The following is a 20,943-nucleotide window of genomic DNA, read 5'->3' as shown; positions in this document are numbered from 1 at the left end:
GTTGTTTTTTTTTTTGTTTTTTGCTGAAAGCAATAACAAATGTGTGGATAGCAAAAGAAAATCACTTTGGTGATCACTGATCACCCTTGCAAGAGTGAGGCATGAAGTCAGCGTCTACAAAGCAAGGCAAGGCAAATGTATTTGTATAGCGCATTTCATGCACAAGACAACTCAATGTGCTTTACATGATCAAAAAGTGCAACAGAAAACATTCAACAGCTTAAAATCTATAAGAACATTAAAGTTGGCAAAAAAAATAAAAAATAATAATCATGTAGAGACACGCCCACTCAAGCATATGCATTAAGGCCACAAAACAGCCTGTTTATAAAAGGGTCATGAGGCTAAAACCAGAAAACAGGCAAGTTTGGGAAAATAAACCTCAAGTACTATGTTGTTGGGGTTCTTACAAATGGAGATGGGTGAAAAATAGCATAATACTGGACCGATAAGAACTTCATATGACACGAATGCTGCAGAAACCTTGTAAACCTTGTCTACACAGGTCTGCTGCACAGTCATGGAAAACGATGATCTGAAACCCCTGTGAATAACAAAGTTTAACCTGTTCATTAAAGGCCACTTTCCTGTCAGACACACAGGTAAGGGATTCATACAAGTAAAAAAAAAATGGCTTCTCTAGGGAAAAGTGAGCTGTCAAAGCAGGACTGAGTAGTCACTCATATCACAGATGAGGATGTCATGCTGGAGAGTTGAGGATGTCACATTATCGAAGTGATCCGCACACATCACTCTCACAGAGAGAGAGTGAGGGCTAATACATTCAAGGCAGTATGTCCTGACACACACAGTGAGAAGCTCACAGGCTCATATCAGGGCAGGTGCAGCCAGGTGACAGGTGAGATCAGAGCCGACACAGCTGGAGCTTTCCCCCTCATGGAGACGGGCAGATGGCACACCATTAATTAAGTAGAAAAAATACAATTTCAAGAGTTTCCAGCCTAGCTGCTGCCCTCAAACAGAGGCTTAAGCATGGGTGGTGTTTACATAAGGGCGATCAGGGCGACGCCCTACCAAAGGGGAAAAAAGAGTGATTTTTCTTCTATCATATTCTACCACAGTGTTACAGGGCTGTAACAGCTCTCGACAGTTTGAGCTGCCCTCTATGTCTATGTCCACGAAGTACCGCCCCTTTTGGGCGATCTCAGTGAAATTGAAAATTGCCTTGACTGGTCTTAGACTTCCTTGTAAAATCAGTTTTTTTTCTAATTTCAGTTGTTACAATGCATTCCTTATGGATTCCGGGAGGGCTTGCACTATCATATTTTTATCATACCTAACATGAGCATAGGTGCAGCTGCTGCATTCAATTGCACTCTGAACCCGGAAAGATCCGAGGTAAATATGTTTCATTCAGTAGCTCGGAAAACATGACTTGCCACAGCAAGCTGATGTTTGTTTTTATGTTCCAGGAGCAAAAATGCCTGCTGGGGAAAAACATTAGCTCCTTGAGGGCAGGAAAGACAGAGAGAGAAGCATCCTACACTTTAAGTAAGACTTGAACGCACCAGCGGGGGGAACCCTGCTTCTAACAGCTGGATGAGAGCTACAGGGTAGTGGTTCGTCGCCAAAGATGAAGTGAGCAAGAATCGACACATCCCAACCTGTCATTCTTAGTCTCTGTCTCTCTCTGTCACACACACACACACACACACACACACACACACTGCTGATGTTGGTTTTTTTATAGTTATCTTTTCATTCAAATGCTGCTTTCAGGCAATATGTTTAATTTTGCATTATATTTGTATTTATAGTTCATTGTTGAATGCGTGCAAGATAGTTAAGTTGCACAAAATCTTTAAAATGTTGTTACCGATATGGTAATCTGTTCATATATTGTATTTACTGTTTGTTTCTGCAAATACAGTATTGTTTGTGCAATGTTGAGCAATTTGATTGCACTACCCCTTTATTTGGATTCATATAAACTATTAGTATTTAAAATAACTACTTTAAAGAACTGTAAATAAATACTTTTAATGATTTTGATTTATATGTAGTCCCCTTTGGTAAAGCAAGCGTATCCATTAATGTTCAAAGATATTTGAAGGTAAACTGATTCACAGTTCATCTCTCTGTTGATCTTCATTTGTAGAGCCAAGTAAATTTTATTGGTTGATCACTCCTGGATGTAATTTTTCCCTGTAGCCGTTGCATTAAGGCAGGCATACACTGTACGATTTTAAGCCCATTTACAGCCGATTCTCAACTCGTGCGTCTATTTTGTGGGATCGTGTGAGTCTCTGCTAGATCGTGTGTCGTGCATCGTGTAAGATACATGGGGTCACGAGAAGCGATGAACACCTCACGACCAGCTCCCGATCAGCAATCGTAGGTCGTAAGGATATCAAACATGTTTGAAATCCAGTCGCCCCTCAAGAGCTCCTTGTGAGGGTATCACACAGTTGAAGCAGTGCCACGGACCAGCATACTGTAAATGCTCACACTGAGCATGCGTGAACACCGTAGGACCGCTGTAAAATTGACGGACTGTCATGCCCACGTCTGTCCATCCAGCTCCTGGTCCATCACATCGCCGTCTTTTCTTTTTTAAAGCTCTTTTTGCTGAGATTTGCGAGTGTCTCTCCACTTTTTCTTCTCCGTCTGTTTTAATGGCGACGCTTCAGAGTTCGTCTTTTTCTAATTTGTACGTTGCATTTCCGGAAACAAGACCCCGACGTGGCATGTATGAACATACAGTGTGAGCAGTCAGATCGTGTCAGAGTGTCGGTCCGTACAGTGTGAGAACATGCATCGTGATCTGTGCACAATCGGGCTCTGCACTTGAGTCGCACAGTTTGAGCTGGAGCTGAGTACAACGACTGAAAAAATAGCACAGTGTATCCCAGCCTTTAGGTATTACAATGTAAGTTGACCAGAAAACAGCAAGATGTGGCAATTGTCTTGCTGCCTATTAATTTACCGGTATAACGGGTCACCTTAGTCATCATCAGAACAGTTGACCCCCCCAGATAAATTTGTCAGGAGCCGCCACTGGACTTCATTAAGGCTCTGTGTCATTTACTCACGCAGTGATTCCAACATCAGAGCACTTATAAGGCATCACTTTCAGATCCTGAATAAATATCTAATTATATCTAATTAGAAATTAAAGAATCCTTGTATCTGTAGTCTATTAAGGATTTGGGCTCCTTTAAAGTCAAAATGAGACAAAGTACAAATGCACACGCACAAACACACATGCATTTGCACGTACACACACATGCACACACACACACACAAACTTTTACAGCTCCCATTGCAGTAAAGAGAGCCAAACGACATTAGCCTGGAAGTTTTGTCCAATTGTAGAGCACATTAGTTTTTGGTGATTTAGATGACATTACTGAAAATAAAAGTAGAAATTTTGATGCTTCAATGCCAAGAAGGAATTAAATTGTAACCAAATTAATTGATTAAAATGGCCTTGTTAATGCCATGTCATAGTTAAAATATAAAAGATTAAAAACCTTGAATGCAGTCCAAGCCCCAAAGTGATGATTATTTTTTGCTCCAATGAGACTTTTTAATATCTTTGAAATGACTTAGTCATAAAGTGTTACACTCTTCATTCCTCCACAGACACACTGGGTAATATCACTTGTTTTAGTATATAGACTGATTAGATAGATCTAACATTCACTCTAACTTTCTACAAAATACTAAATTCACTCAGCTACAGATGCTGCAAATACACACATCCACTTCATATTCATATTCATAACTAAGGTTGCTAATCCTGGTTCCTGAGAGCGCTTTTGATAGTTGACCGTAGCAGCACTTTACCAAACAGCTGCAGTTTTCGACATACCGAAAAGGGAATCAGATTTCAGAGATAATATTAAACAGGTAATCTTATATATACACACACTAACAAGTGCCAAGAATTGATAACATATATTATGTTGCTGTAAAAAGGTTTATCCATCTTCAGTACCTGCTTCTTCTTGCAGGAGGGGGCAGGATGTCGTAGGGTCAACACATATAAACAGACAAGGTTTCAAACACTTATTCACATCTATGAGCAATTTAGATACTCTGACTAACCCAACATACTTGTTTGTGGATTATGGGTGGATGTATCCAGAGAAACCAAATACAAGCACCAGAATGTAACTGCAACTGAACAATAACATCATTTTAAACTAATGTGTAACGCTTCATCCATTAGATCGATAATCGATGTATATTCCTACGATCCAACTACATCAATGTGGCCATACCAGCCTGTCATTGCCCGATCTTGTTAGATCTTGGAAACTAAGCAGGTCTGGGCCTGGTTAGTAGTTGGATGGGAGACCACTGAGAATTCTAGGTGACACATTGTATTATGAATGTAGTGTGTGTGTGAGTGAGTGTTGGTGGTGGTTGGAGGGACCAATGATGCACCATAGCAACTGTGGCTACAATAGTAGCTTACCACCACTAAGTGTGGAGTGAAAGAATAATGCCTTAATTCTATAGAGCGCTTTAAGTGTCTATGATAAAGCGCTATATAAAATCCAATGCATTATTATTGTTATGGATCTGTGCTCAGCAAGTTGGCCTTCCGGATGACATCAATCGTTTTAAAAGATAAACAATCAATTGTATCAAAGGAAATACAAAAAAATTGATTAAAGCATGGCAAAATTTATATGGGTGTGTTTCAACAGTCACACTGGTTGAATTATTATTTTGGCTAAAACGTTACTGAATCGATTTGAAGTCACTGAATTGTTTGGTATCGAATTGTTCTAAATTAATCAATATCATCCCTTATTTCGAATTGTTGTTTAAATGAATATCGAAAATGATACCAATCAGGTGTGTTGGAAGAGGGAATCATCTAAAACATGCTGGATTGTGGCTCTTGAGAACCGCCACCCCTGGTTTAGTTGAAGGACGTTTTCACTCATCCAACAGTTTACTTTTTCTAAGCAGTCACAAAACACCTCTATGGGACCATAGCCATCTGGGTTCAGTGATAGATATAGTTGTGTGTCATCTGCATAGCTCTAACAATCAACCTTACAGTTCTGTAAAATTTGCCCTAAAGGAAGCATATAAAGGCTAAACAGAAGGGGTCCAAGAACAGAGCCCCGAGGAACCCCACAGGACATTGGTAATTTGTCAGATTCAAAGTTTCCAATGCTTACAAAATAACTTTGCTCCTCCAAGTATGACTTAAACCATTGCATTACTTTTCCATTTAGTCCAACCCATATTTGCAATCTGTGCAACAAAATTGTATGATCTACAGTGTCAAATGGTAAAGGTAAATGGACTTGATTTTATATAACACTTTATCACCACACTGAAGCAGTCTCAAAGCGCTTTACATATCAGCTCATTCACCCATTCACTCTCACATTCACACACCAGTGGGACAGGACTGCCATGCAAGGCGCTAGTCGACCACTGGGAGCAACTTTGGGTTCAGTGTCTTGCCCAAGGACACTTCGACACATAGTCAGGTACTGGGATCGAACCCCCAACCTCTCAATCAGAAGACGACCCACTACCACTTGAGCCACGGTCGCCCTTAGCACTTAGATCCAATAGAATGAGAACAGATACTTTTCCTGGATCAGTGTTCAACCTTATGTCATTGATCACTTTGATAAGAGCAGTTTCTGTGCTGTGATGAGAACGAAAACCTGACTGAAATTGATCAAATATTTTGTTGAATGTTAAGAATTGACTCAGTTGGTTGAAGACCATCTTCTCAATGATCTTGGCCATGAATGGAAGGTTGCTGATTACTATAGTTAGCCAGTATAGAGGCATCCAGTGTTCTCTTTTTTAACAGAGGTTTGACAGCAGCTACTTTCAGGGATTTTGTTACGGTGCCTGATTGGAATGAGCAGTTAATCATCTGACACGAATCAGTGACAATTGACTTTACAACAGTTTTAAAGAAGTTTGAGGGTATTGTGTCAAGGCAACACGTTAATGGATTCATCTGCTGAACAGTTTCCTCTAATGTTTTTGGGTTCACTGTAATTAACTCTAACATTGTAGTTGACTCATCCCTCAGTGGTTGAAGCTGATCAAGCTTTTTGTTGTTTTGATGTTTGACCTTATTGATTATTTGCATTTTTTCATTGAAATATACAGCAAACTCATTGCATTTTCCAGTTGACAGTAATTCAGGAGCTATCTGATCTTTGGAGGTTGTGAGCTTTTCAATTACAGAAAACAATGTGCGAGAGTTGTTGACATTTTTAGCAATAATTTCAGAAAAGTATGGCTGCCTCGCTTTGAACAAGCCATCATTCAATTTACGTTGAGTTATTTTGTACAGTTCTAGATGAATTTGGAGTTTAGTTGATCTCCATTTACGCTCAGCTCTTCTACAATCAAAAATATTCTGCATTATTTCAGTCCTCATCCAAGGTGTTTTCTGTGAGTTTGGTTTTCTCCACATCTATGACATTACAGACTTTAGTATTAAACTCATCCAAAAGTTGTCATCCAGGTGTGGCATATGTGTGCATAAACTTTAAAGTGTGGCATAGGTGTGGCGTCTGCAAACGTGTTTACGTGTTAAGGCACATCAAACACACACATGGACGTGACTTGTGCATCGTGCCCGTATACCCATTCTAAGTCTATGGAAAATGTAGATGTTCGATGGACTGGTGCGCATGAATTTAGAATGGATCCACCCCCATAAGAGCTGAAAGTGCGTGTGCAGGTAACATAAATGTTCCCCACTCTTGGATTCTATCATATAAGTTGTGTGAAGTGAGCTGATGGCGAACACTTGATGAAACACTTCAGAATAAACTTCTTTAATGAATGACCGAGGGGGAAAGTAGATGGGAAAGAGACGAAAAGCTGCAGTGATCCAGTCACACATTAGCTTTTCAAATGAATAGTAATTAGTTCTGTTAATCTATACTCCCACTGGCCTTCATGAGGACTGCTACACACATAGAATCTGCTTGTGGGGAGAACTTTCCCAGACGGCTTGCCTGAACACTGCTGCTCTTGTCAGCCATCACATCACATGCCCCCCCCAAAGTCCCAGTCCAATTACAGGCCAATGTGGAAGCAGGACCAGCTACAAAAGACCCTTAACTGTTTACAGATAAAGTACGATTCTGCTGATTAAAAAAAAAACTTCTTTCTCTCACAGAAACTAGCATTTACCACATATATATATATATATATATATATATATATATATATATATATATATATATATATATATATATATAATTACATTTACCACTTCATAAACACTATTCATATTTATTTTGTTGCAATGAGTGCTTTTATTTTTCTTATTTATATTTGTATTCATGCATTCAAAGTCTTAACATCCAAATGAAAAATGCAATATAAATATTGTTTAGAACTTAAAAGAAAAACATTACAGCTTATTTTCTCCAACCATTTAAAAAGAAAAAAAATTGCTAGTAATGACTATATTTATATGTTTGTTTTTCTTGTTTTTTGAGCAGTGAAGTCTTTTATTCCATCATCAAGAGCTTTTATTCCATCATCAAGAGCAGAGATGTCCTCTGTGGATGACCCAGGAGTTAGACAATCGTCTGCAGCTGCTTTATAGAATACAAACACAGCATTATGCAGAACATGCAGAGTAGATTAAACTTAAGCAAAGAAAGCAGGTTATGTCTATGAATAAGGATATAACACAGTAACCTGTCATTTAAAACAATCAATTTTTACTGACCAGAGCTTTCTTGTTCTTTAGTTCCACCACCAAAATATTTAAGTATGGCTCCTTCTAAAAAAAAGATATTGACTTTATTTCATAATTCAATCACAACTATTGGAAACAGAAAATAATTCAAAGGTAACCATTGTGGGACTAACTATTTGCTAATTCTGCTTTAGTTTGGTATGATTGTAAATCTTTTCATATTGTTCATTTTCTAACCTTCACAGTATGAAGCAGGTAGTTTAAAATTACACATTAGACACTACAATTAAATATTAAGCACAGATGTGTTTTCAAACAATGGTGACATTTTTTTCAATACATTATATAGTTAGCTGGAGCTAATCAGCTAGCGCTGGCTACATGTTTTCAAACTAATGTAATAAAATGGAGGCATTTTATCACCAACAGTGAATCATCCTGCTGCATGTTGAAAGTTGCTTTAGTTGACTTTACCTTGAGTTTGTTTGTTTGCGTCTTCATTTTTTTCCCCCTTCCTCTTCTCTGCTTCGGAGAGAAATGTCCACTTCGACATGTTTAATTATTTATTTTTATTCAATATTTTTTTTCCTTCTTTGACATATTTAAACATGGTGTTGTGTCTCTTTTAATTGAACACACCTGCCCCGGTCAGTCATCACAGGTCACCTGATGTTGGCTGGCAATAGACGCTGATTCAACTCATAGTGAAGTTGACAGTGTTTTTTGAAGGATGGGGGGTGTTAACTAGTAGGTAGCAGTTTGCTGTAAATAACAGGTTAAAGAAGTGTGACGGACAGCCATCGTGTGGGGACCCCCCTGTGGCCGTGGGGCCCTAAGCAGCCGCTTAATCCGCTTAGTGGTAGGGTCGGCTCTGCTTAGGGTAGGAGAAACAATTTTTCGGAAGGAATTCATTTAAGAATTAAACAGCTATTTCTTTCTTTGTTCTTTTTCTATCCATCCAACTTTCATGACTTCATCTGCTGCTCTTCGTGTTTCCCCCACAGCATTGACTTTCTCAAAGATTGTAACCCGTTGTGTTTCTCTATATTCACATTTGTTTGCTGTCATTCAACAATAAGCTAATTAGCCTCACTCATTTGCACCTTCAGAATTTAATTGAGAGCTTGCGGCCACTCTTTTTCACACGTTCTTCATAATGAACACTCCAATTTAGTGCATAAGTTAAGACCCAATTTAGAGCTCTTTATTTGGGATCTTAGATAGGACATATAACTCTTAGAGCCAGTTCATTTCTAGATACTTTACTTTCTCACATTGAAAAACATTAAAACATTGATTAGACATTAAAATATTGATTATTTAAGCAAGAGGTGAATGCATAGTTGAGTGGATAAAATACCAACAATCAAAAGACACTTTTTTTTTTCCATAAAACAACAAAATGTCTTCCCACCGAAATATATAAAACTGCTTCCAGAAAAACAAAAAAGCCAGGACAAAACAGCAGAACAACTGAAAGATTTAGAAGGTTTAAAATAATCCAACATAACATGTATATTCATGCAGAATCATTTAGACATAGGTCGAATACAGTGGGCGAGGTCTCGATTGGCGCGACCTTTCATTGAATGTCATCAAATGTCACATTCATTGACATTAGACATCCAATCATTATAGAGGCTGGTAACAGCAATCCATTCATGATTTTGCAATTACTATACATACTTGAAAGAAAAAACAATGCAGTTCTTCTGTAATCACTTCTGATTATAGCAGAAGTCGCCAACACGCGGTTCTCTGTGTGTTGGCAACGACACCAGCAAATCTGTCACATAGACTGTGGTTCAACCAATTAAGCTGTGAGACAATAACGGAGCAGAGAGGGTATAGTAATCAAAAGCTTGTTAATTAAACACAGGCCATTGAGCACACACCTGACAATACTGATTATGGTAAAGAACAATGGTTTAAAAAATTGTGTTTCTAACCCATTCTTTCCGGGATTTTTTTTTCCTGCAACCTAATTCCTGGCCAGGAACATAGTGGAGTTATTCACTCCTCGTTGAAAGACTGAACAAATAGGCTGTCTGCATTCACAAGTCGAGCATTGATTCAGGGGGAGCGGGAAGGAGACTGAGGCTTTACTGCAAAGCACAGGTTTATAAACACTGTTCTTAAGGAAAAAGTCTTGAGCAAAAAGCGAGAGTCTTACAATTCACAGTCAAGTCAGGTTTGTAGCTGCATCCTCTCGATGAAACCTTGGCTGTGGAGCCTCTAATGTTTTCACCCTGTGTGATCACCCAAGAATCTCAAGTGGTCATGGACGTTTTGATTGACAATTCTTTAAAACTTCACATTTAAAGCACAAAACAAAGAGGGATCGCCATGTGTATGTGCGTGTGTGTGCGTGGGTGCTGAAAGAACCTGGGAACTGAATTTGGGACAAAAGTTGTAAAAGACTACAAATGGTGGCTAAGGCTGATGAAAACCTGTAGAGCAGTTCCTTTTTCTCTTCACCCTTTCTGGAAGAAATAAAGCTTAAAACACAAATTGTCCTGACAAGCTAACGTAGTATCTGCCAACACACAGATTATTCACATACTACTTTACCATTTTCCCATTACCATGACCAACTATGACATCTGAAGACGAGGGTATTTTTATTTTTTTTTAACAAATGTATGACTTTCTTTGCACCCACAAGTTTAATCAATCTTTTAAACGATCATCCATCTATGTTTAACTAGTGTTATGTTCCACGACGGCATGCTGAACAAAAACATTATCCTTTTTTTTTCTGTTACAATTGACATTTATCAAACCTACCAAGCACAAAAACAAAGTTTCTCCATTTTCCCGTATAAACTTAGTTAAATTCAATCAGATAATTTCGCACTGCTTGCAAATTTGTTATCATTGGTGTTTATTTTGCACAATATGTCCACAAGGAGAAGCTCAGAGTCAAATACTGTGGCAACAAGGAAACAAACGTTGTAAAATTGAATTATTACGAATTATTATTGTAATTATGAAGTAAATTATCAAATTTGATGCACCTTTGAGAAAGAAACCGTTTAGGTTTAGTTAATTTTTAGATCTCAGTGGGGCATTCTTAATACATGCTAAAAAATATACATCATAAATCATATAAAATAGTACCGTATGTGATTGGGCCTGCTGACAGCAAACCAAGATATTATTCATGCATAACCTGAAAACACTTTCTATAATATATGCATTGTTGTCCTTGATGACTTTGAACTTTTATGTGGGCTTTACTTTGTTTTCCACTGCAGTCATAAAGTAATTTATACAGCGCAAACTTACCCAACATTCCTAAAATATCAAAATTCAACATTTCTGTTTTGCATTTTTTTTTTTTTTTTTTTTAATGTTGAACTAAAAATGCTTGAGAATTAAATGTTTTGTATATTGAGTGTGTAAACCTTTCCATTCACTCACTCACAATTTAATTTACCCAGGACAGGAGGTGAGGGACTGGACACTGGATAGAACACCATTCTGTGACAGAAGCCAACACATAGTAATAATCATAGTCCTCCAGGCATTTTAAAGACTCCATTTAACTTAATATGTTTAGACTTTGGATGGAGTACCTGCAGAAAACTCAATCAATCACAGGAAACACATGCAAACATGCAGAAAGTTCTCAAGTCTCAACTGCTGACCTTACAGCCTTTTACCACTTAAATAATGAATAACTAATCCACAGAAAGATAATTAATTCATCATTTTAATGACAGCATGATCTTTCAAATAATTGAATTTCTTTCAAAATGATCCCAGATGTCTTGCTTATGGTTTTTCAAATAGGAATCCTGCATGAAAATATTAAAGGGGTTCATTTTCTTTTAGGTCTGCCCTCCAAAATCTTCTCTGTGTGTGTGTGTGTGTGTGTGTGTGCGTGTGTGCGTGTGCGTGTGTGTGTGTGCGTGTGTGCGTGCGTGTGTTTTTCAAATGTCATCTGATTCACATCCGGCTGTAAATATGAAAAATGTTTGTGTGTTCATCCTGAAGCGAGGCCCCATTACAGGCTGGAGTCTGTGATAGGGAGCGAGAGATGAGAGTGAAGAGAAGTAGAGGCAGAGCTAAATGTGCCTTATTTTTGTGTAGAGCAGGGTGCGTTCAATGCTATGGTGAAGTCCATTATGCAGGCGATGCTAAAAGCTGGATGGATAAAGATAGGCTGCATTAGATAATGAGGCACTGCTGTTGCTCGCAACATAATTAAGGACTAAAAAACTCAAACAGGTTGATGGAAATGATTCTGTCTCAAAGTTCATCCTGCTGTGTTCCATTTTAGGAAGTAGTTTGTTTTAAAAGGGTTCACACTTTCTGAAGACTGTGTGAAGTCAATTATGGGCCCTAAAAGTGGTTTTGCACCACTAGAGTTTTGTTCTTCAGTTAGTACATGCAAGTCATCGGCTTTTTAGCGTTTTTTTTTATGAGAAATTATGTGTTTTTTTACAACGACTTGTATTAAAGCTGCTATCCGGAGTTTCTGAGAGGACGTCTCAATGTCCCGCCCTCAACAGCTCCACTTTCCTCCCACTGCCTCTGCAATCTACCAGAAGCCACGCCTCTACTTTTCTGCACGCGCATCGCGGAACATAACAAGATCCTATTGATATAGGTCTATGGGTCAGGTAAGAGCCAAAATCATGTTCACCTGTTTGCTGTTGTGATGCGTGGTCTTGTTTCCGTGCACGGTTCCGCATTCACTTTGATTGACAGACTCATAAACACGTAGTCGAAGCCTAATGGCTTCCTTTGTATAGGGGTCTATAGGACGAAGGAGGGACTAATATACGTTAATGTATATGAATTACCACCGGCAGTAGACCGTAGTTAAAGACTAGTTAGGTATTTTTTTCACATTTCAAAAAAACAATACATAAATATAGAATTCTCAGAAACGCCAGATATCAGCTTTAAGTCAACAATTCCTAGAGTGCCGACTCTTACAGTATCTTTGCTTTTTATCGTCTTATAAAAACCTGGGAATATAGATATACTATTTTGAGTGCAGAGCTGAACTTGCAATTTAGCTCTGCATTAAATTGCATTCTAGCCTGGTTAATGATAGTACGCTGAAATTATATTTTTTACCCTGCTTATGGTTTTGAATTTCAGAGCAATTTCAACTGCTCCAAGAACTAACGCAGAAAGACAATACACAACTCCGTGATCTCATTATCCTGAGGCCCTTGGCCACCTGTCAAAGATAAATTACTCTCATCATTATAGCACACCATCACTCTCTCTATTCCAATTTTCTCATAATGTATTAAAGGCCATTCTTCAAATATTCTATTATTTTCAAATTAGAAAGTACAATCTGATCAGAATGATGAATTATGTTTAATTAAACCATTAGTTCAAAGAAACAAGTAGGAAAACCAACATTAGTTTCACACCTTAAATTTGCCAATTAAATAATCACCATAGAGACTGCTTGTTCTAAAGGCCAGGTGAATCTATTTGCATTACAAATAACATCAAGTGCTCTGCACTAAATTTGTAGAGCACCTGAAAGCTAGCGACGCATAATGAGAAGTTGACTGGGAGCTGAAACCCCTGAAGCAGCATTTGAATGTGAATAAGAATCCCTTACATAGCAGGTTAGGACCTCTGTCTACTTTAACGTGAAAAACATCAGATGATCTACACTGTTGACAGAAAATAAGTTAACTGGGGCAAAATTTACACAGACATACATTGATCAACCAGAGCATTATATTACCGGTAGTAGGTGACACCTGGCAGTGGACTATAACGGATCATGTGTTAAAAGCAGGACAAACATGAATAGTTGTGAAGGGCTCGGCTGTAATAGCCAGACAATCAGAGAATCTGCAGAGCTGCAGCTCTTGTGGGAGCAGATGAACAGTCAGTATCATCAAACATGGTCAAAGGGAGAATAACGGGTCATTTGTTGGCAGGGTCATGCTAATCAACATCCACTGATGCACACAAAGTGTTAGACGTTGTACTTCATTTCAAGAGCCGGGTTACTGCAACTCAAATTGTTGAAGTCTGTTGTGATATAAAAGTGTCAGACACAGCAAGGCTGCTTTCATACAGAGACTATTATTTTGCCATGATGATGTCATTTAGGATACGCTTTTCTGAGCTCACAAAATTCCTGCAAGCACACAGTGAGGTGCAAAACACTAATACAGATGATGTAAGAATGATCTGGAGTGTAAGAAGAAGAACCAGGAATCGTTATTGTAGGGAAAGGGGGAGGAGCTCTTATTTTGCGTAATGCTTGATCTGCATTTGCTGTGGTTAGAATCATGATTTTTACCGCCGCCAAGGAAGTAATATTTTCATCTGTGTTTATCTATTTATTTGTCTGTTAACAGGATTACATCAAAAGTACAGATTTTTACAGAATCTTACCCAAAGATAGACCTTGTGCCATGGAAGATACCATTACATTTTGGAGGGAATCCCGATCAATATATGGATTCTGGATCAGTTCTTTCAGGGTCTGTTTGATGTTGTTTGTGTTTAGCCTTTGTGGTCCTCTTTTAGTTCTGTAATGGCGTGTTTCCACTGGTGGTATCGGCTCTATTTGGCTTGGCTCTACTCTCTTTTTCCGCGTTTCCACTGGGAAAAAGTACCTCCTCCCTGGTACCTGGTGCTGCTTTTTTTAGTACCTCCTTTGTTGAGGTTCCAAAAAAAGCAGCCCTGGTCTGAACATGTGACGTAGGCTCAAAACAGACGCTGATGGGGTCTGAGAATCAATACGGCGTAGGGTCATCAAAGAGGAAGCATTTGGCCAGCATTGATTTTTGTTGGCGATCTTGTGAGGATGGCAGCCAAAAAGTGCAATTCGTGGAGTCTGGCAGTTTCACGTGTTAGGTTGGTGTTCAATGGAAAAGCTCCAGAAAAACAGTATTGGGTCCCAAAAGCGAGGAGTGCGAAGCTGTGTAGAGCCGATACCACCAATGGAAACGTGCCAGAAGTCTTTGATCTGTGTAGTCTCAGTTCTTGTTTCATGTTTTAACTCTTGTGTCTTTGTGTTCCCAGGTATTCCTGCTCGTGTCTCCACCTCCCAGTGATGTCAATGTGTTAGGGTTGTGAGTGATTAGCTGTCTCACCCAGGCACCTCACTATTTAGTGTTTGGACACAGAATGATGGCTGGTTCATTGTTGATGTTATCCTCTTCGTGTGCTGCAGCGTTTTTGTACCCTGCTCCCAGTTTTCCTTGTACCTCTTATATATATATATATATATATATATATATATATACTCGGGGCAGTGACCCCCAAACTGGAGGAGTGGCTCCAGCAGATCCCAGGAAATAAATCAGACATCTCAGTCCAGAAAAGTGCAGTTCTGGGAACAGCAAAGATACTGCGCAGAACCCTCAAGCTCCCAGGCCTCTGGTAGAGGACCCGAGCTTGGAGGAAAAAAAGAGACCGCCCGCGGAGGGTGAGGAAGAGTTTTTTTTTTTTTTTATATATATTTATATATATATATATATACTATAATCATATATTTCAGTGTTCTTGGACACATACTCACAAACTCTGTAGAATCACAACAAACAAAGTGTCTTTGGGAGCAAAGTGGGTGTATTCATTTATTTATCCAAACGCAAAAACAGAACATCACAAATACAAGCCCAAATAAATGAAACGTCTGAAAGAAAGCGTGATACTTTGCCAAACACAAATCAATAAGCCAGAAATAAAGTGCAACCTTTTGCAAAATTTAACATGAACCTTAAAAACAAAACAACATTTAAACATTGGAAGTGCAAGGATGGGAATATTCTGACAGCAGAACCTGGAACAAGACTGCAAAATGTTGCAACTATTTTTTATTTTTTTTAATCTAATTTTAGTTCTTTTCTTAGGCCGTGTCGTGTTAGTGCACTAGTGGCAATACCGATTTTCAGTATGTGGAGTTCCTGGGAGTCCTGCACAACTATAACGAATTGCTCAGAAATCTACATGTGTTAAGGTTCTCAAAATACCAGTAATATGTTACACATTTGCAGCAGTAAAATGTCCCATTTCCATATTTTTTGATTCATATGGGTTAATATTCCAGTAATGTGTTTATATGCATGTTTATACCCTCAAAAGTACCTTGGAAGTCCACGTTTTACACGAACCTCTCATCATCACGTCTCTGCAGAAGAAGACCCTGCACCTCAGCACTATTCAACAACTCACTAATTTCACATTTAAATACATTATTTCTACCTTTGTTTTTCTGTTTGCATATCATTTGCTATGTATTTAATAAAATTGTTTCTCCGACAGTTGGTTAAAACTACACATTTATACTGTATATAATGCACATACAGGATGATGTGTAACAATAATCAGTAAAATTAGCTGTGAACACATTTTTTAGAACTAAATATAAGGTTATGCTGTGAACAGAAAGAAAGGAAGACGAGCCAGATAATTCTAAACGTTAGAATATAATACAATCACAACTTTTAATCATAAATACGATTCCTCAAAATAACAACCTTTGATATCTTTGTCACACAATATCTACACGTCCAGTGAACAATTTATAAAAAATGAAAAAAAGTACACTGACGGTGACGTTGAAATTTCAATGCCACCATCAGTTAACTTATTATTATTATTGTATGAAGCCAACATTACTGCAGCTCTGCACATCATTGTTGTCCTGTTAAAGTCTCTTTATACAAATACTTAAAAACAATCTGAAATTAGTGGTGACTCAAGTAAATCACCTTTATTATACATTATAACAATCTGTCCTTGAAACAAATCGTATAAACCTTCCTTAAGTCTCTAGATTATTGAAACAATGAAAAACATCTCGTAGAAAATAAAATTACAGAACTTTAAATAATCATTTAATATACATTTCAATAAATAAGTGCATCCCATGGTCCCATGTTGACTCTGAGCTTTATTCTGTCTGTTGCCTGTGGAAGTGATGGGTCTAGACCAGATGATGGAAACTAGGATCAGCTCATGGTTTTAATGTCCAGGGAGGGGCGTGTCCACTCTGCATGGACTTAAAGAAGAAGAAATAAAAGAAGAGTTAGATATTGTCATGTTCATTGAAAGAAAAACTGAAAGTGATGGAGATAAATATGCTCAGATGGACTCACACACACACACACACACATACACACACACACACACACACACACACAAAGTTTAAACAAACACACAAATACTCTGTCCTAAACTGTCTCACACGTTAAAAGCATATATTTACACTTACATTAATGTACACAAAGACTAGCTCCACAAAAGCAGAACGACATTTATTGTTCCAGAAATTAAACTGATCTTACCTTTATAGGATCAGTTTCTTCCTTTGTTTTTAAATCCCTTTGCACCTCCATTCATGGTGGTTTTTATCATCAGAGAGAGTCTTTCATTTTCAATAATCCACTGCTATTTGGTCTGTTTTAATCTCTCTCTTTCGTTCTCACTCACTTGGTTCTCTCTCTGTTCTTCTTGTCAATTTCGTCAAAACAAAGCGGCATCTTTAATGTTTCTGTTATGTGTGAGTAAAATTACCGCAACTTACTGACTCTGGCTGTAAAGAGCAACTTCTTATCTTTCATAAACTGGTGGAATTTCTCCAATAGAGCACATATGAGCATCATTTAAATTAACGACCCTAACCCTTGCATTCAGGGGCCCTGGGAAACCCAGTCCGTTCCTATAATCCAGCCATGAAAAGAGCACGTGTCTGATTGAAACTTGATGCATAGTTACCCTACAACAGGAGATATGAAATTAACAGCATGTACTGTCAACATAAAACCCAGAGTCGCTTAATGGTGACGTAAGGCCATACGTGTGTCATAAATTAACGTGATGACGAGTTTGTCTGTGGGAACCGAGTTGAGCTGGTGATGGCGTCCGTTCTACCGTGCCAGAGGAGGGACAGGGAGGGGGGGATATTTGCTTGAGCTTGGAAAGGCCCGAGCTGGCAGTATGAGTACTCCCTGAGTTTCATCCGAATTGGATCTAGATGGTGCATTTAATCTTGATTGTACAAAAAATGGAGCGACCATAACTTTGGATCTGCTGTGTTGTTATTAATGGGCAAAGAAGTAGATTCCAAGCCTTCATAGTGTGAATGCTCATGGTACCATGATCAGGATCACTGATCCAGATAACTGACAATATCTACAAAACAGGATATTTGGTGCTTGGCGGAGGATTGCGTTTGCTCTTGTTATCCACTGTGCTGTGGAAACATTTAAAAACTGCCCAGTTTTCCTTTGTTGGGTCACTGTAACTTTTCTTCCTTGTAACTCCAAACTATGAGTCAGGTCGTGAATCACACTTACCCCATAATTAGATGGTACTACTACTTTAGTTGACAACTCTAGGCTTTTCCCATAGAGGCAGAATCAGGACAGAGGGGTCCATCTGTATATATTGACGAGCACCAATGGCACAGCAGCTTTATTCCGTCGGTGTAACTTTCTATATGACAAGAATAAAACACAAACAAAGAAGTTGACTTTGTTTAGTAAAACATGTTCAAACTTCAGAACACAACCTTCAGTTTTAAGCCCTATAAAGGCTACCTGCAACTATAAAAAAGACAACTTCAAATCCTATTACTCATATATTATCTTGAAATAAATAATGCTTGAATACCACATTAAATAATAGCATTGAATCAGCAACAATGCAGATTTATTGGCCACACAGTATGCTACAGTAGCAACCTATTTTGTTGTTGTTGTTTAACTTATATTAATGTGGTTTCACCTTTTTTTTGGGAATTTCACTCACCCTCAATCCCACCTGGTCTGAGCCATCCCATTTTTATTCATCCCCTCTATCTAAGTGAGTTGCTTCAGTGTGTACGATTGTTGGTCTGTATGTTGTTGTTGTTGTGTGTGTGTGTGTGTGTGTGTGTGTGTGTGTGTGTGTGTGTGTGTGTGTGTGTGTGTGTGTGTGTGTGTGTGTGTGTGTGTGTGTGTGTGTGTGTGTGTGCGTGTGTGTGTGCGTGTGTGTGTGTGTGTCCTTGACCAGAAACAACTGCCTTCACCTGCCAAGTTCAACCCTGTCTGTATTCCCTTGCCTCATTAATCAAAACTTTTGTCTGTGGGTTTGCACCTGAGTCCTGACCGTCTATCAACCTGACAAGGAAAAGGTTGTTTCAAGCTTTTGGATTGTCTGCATCAATATAAAGACAAAATCCATGGATTGACTATTTAAACCCATCCTTTTTTGTGCTACTTTGAAATACAGTACCGGGCAGAATTACTAGAGGTGTTTTCATTCTTAAATGATTTCTTTTTCTTCTAATGTTTTGCCTTATTAACTTAGTTTTGCTGCTAAAGTCTCCCAGAGCAGCAACAAACAGAGCTTCAGCTGCTGCATCCAAGGCTGAGCACTATATTTGAATCAAACTTTTGCGGAGTCTCTTGGTTTGAAAAATACGTCTGCCTGAGCTCAGTACTGATTTTTAATTGTTGACAGTGGGAGACAGCTTTTTCATTTTTCAGCTGTGAATTTGTTTGTGTACACAGAGCATAAAACTTCATATGTGGTTGTAAAGTGTGCCCACAATCAAAATGATTGCAGTGTTCCCCAAACTGATGACGTTCACTGTATAAGAAAATAAAAATGTAAACCCATCTGTATTCCATCAACTAGGCCCAGCGGGTCAGTGTCAGACTAGATCATCACTAAGAAGTGATTTTACAACTCTTCTAACCAAAGAATACAATCTGTCACAGTAGTGAGCAATCCCATGATAAAATATTAATATGTGTGCAGAGGTATAGCCAACTCGCTCCAAAGGAAAATGTGCTGCAGGGTTTCATTTCAATGCTTGCCACCATCATTGATTTAGAGCACGGAGTCAGCAGAGTCCTCATTTGGGAAAGTCATCCGTCTCACCTGCCTGGGCCTGCTAAAGGCTTATTTAGCCGCCCTGTGCTTAGTAGCCAGAGATTTAGCCAACAGTGGAGCATGGGCCTTGTGTGTTTGTGTGGGGTATTGATTGGAACAGCCTGTACTTCTGCCTCTGGTGTCACAGTGGGAATGGGAACACGTGCTGGGATCTCTAACAGGAACTGATTGGATGATCAGCAAGGATAACGTGGCAATTTCGATCAAATCAGCCTTGAAAGCCGGTCCTGCTGGTCGGCAGCCAATGTTTGCATCTACATGTGTTTGTTCTGCAGAGGAAGATCTCAGATTCACCATGACCTCAGTGTCCAGGTTGGTTTACTCTCTTTGTGGAACAAGAGCAGGAGGATAAAAGGATAAAAACCAGTGAAACAGACAGACTAACAAGAAGCCTTTTTATAATGAATGGGAGCAAAAACCAAACAACTCGCTCATTTAACCAAATATAAAGACAAGAAAGAGACAGAGTCAAGTGAAAAACACAATATACATCACTCCATGCTCAAATTGTTACATTAACACATAAATAAACAAATCTATAGAAACAATAAAGCTTAGTGGAGGTAATAACGAGTCTCAGCTGAATACACACACACATTTTAAATGTAGGCCATTCTATTAATACCTGTGGATCAGAATACCAAAAAGGTCAGGTTCATGCGTGAATATTTTAATACTGAGTCATTATGATAAAACATGACTATTTCATTCAGATTTCATGCACGCTAATGATTTTATTAGCTTTGCCCTGAGTATTTTTCTATTATCAGCCTTTATTTTAACAGAACTGTGCTGTGTATGTGGAAGCCAGACCATTGTAACAGTCTAGTCATGATGAAATTAAACATGTTTTAACTATTTTGTTGACATATCTAATTAATAGTAGAAACAACAAAAATGATATGTGGCTAGTTTCATTAACCACATATCAATGTAGGCTTTAATATACATGACGCACTTTATGCATTCGTTCAAAGAAAATATTGTTGTCATTATTATTTATAAAGGTACCTCATTAAACCTGTTATACATTCTGGTTGTAGAGCCCATCTATCATTCCCACTGTGCGAATGCCACTGCCAGTCGCTACATATGTTAAAGGCACAGATGGTTAACTCAATGGTTAGAAGCACATATTAGTATTCAGTTCATCGTATAAGTGCAATTTGGCATGTCATATGCCAAAAGAGTGTAGAATGTGGATTTTAGACCCACTGTTTAAAGTGAGTCAATAGAGTGTAATCTGAAAATACACTATGCTGATCAATGACCGAAATGTTACTGATGTTTCCTCAATGTGAGAGCATTTGTTATAGAAGATACATAAATACAATAAAGAAAAATTACCCTAAAATTACCCTTTTTGTGACCTCACACCTCAC

General features: G+C 38.4%; 1 pseudogene; it reads left to right on the top strand.

Annotated features, from left to right (window-relative positions):
• Nucleotides 1–4,233: 4,233 nt before the first annotated feature.
• Nucleotides 4,234–4,351, top strand: LOC114472401 (uncharacterized; annotated as a pseudogene).
• Nucleotides 4,352–20,943: the final 16,592 nt, after the last annotated feature.

This window comes from Gouania willdenowi, chromosome 1 (assembly GCF_900634775.1).
Source record: "Gouania willdenowi chromosome 1, fGouWil2.1, whole genome shotgun sequence".
Lineage (NCBI taxonomy): Eukaryota > Metazoa > Chordata > Actinopteri > Blenniiformes > Gobiesocidae > Gouania > Gouania willdenowi.
This window is presented reverse-complemented; position numbering and strand designations above follow the sequence as displayed.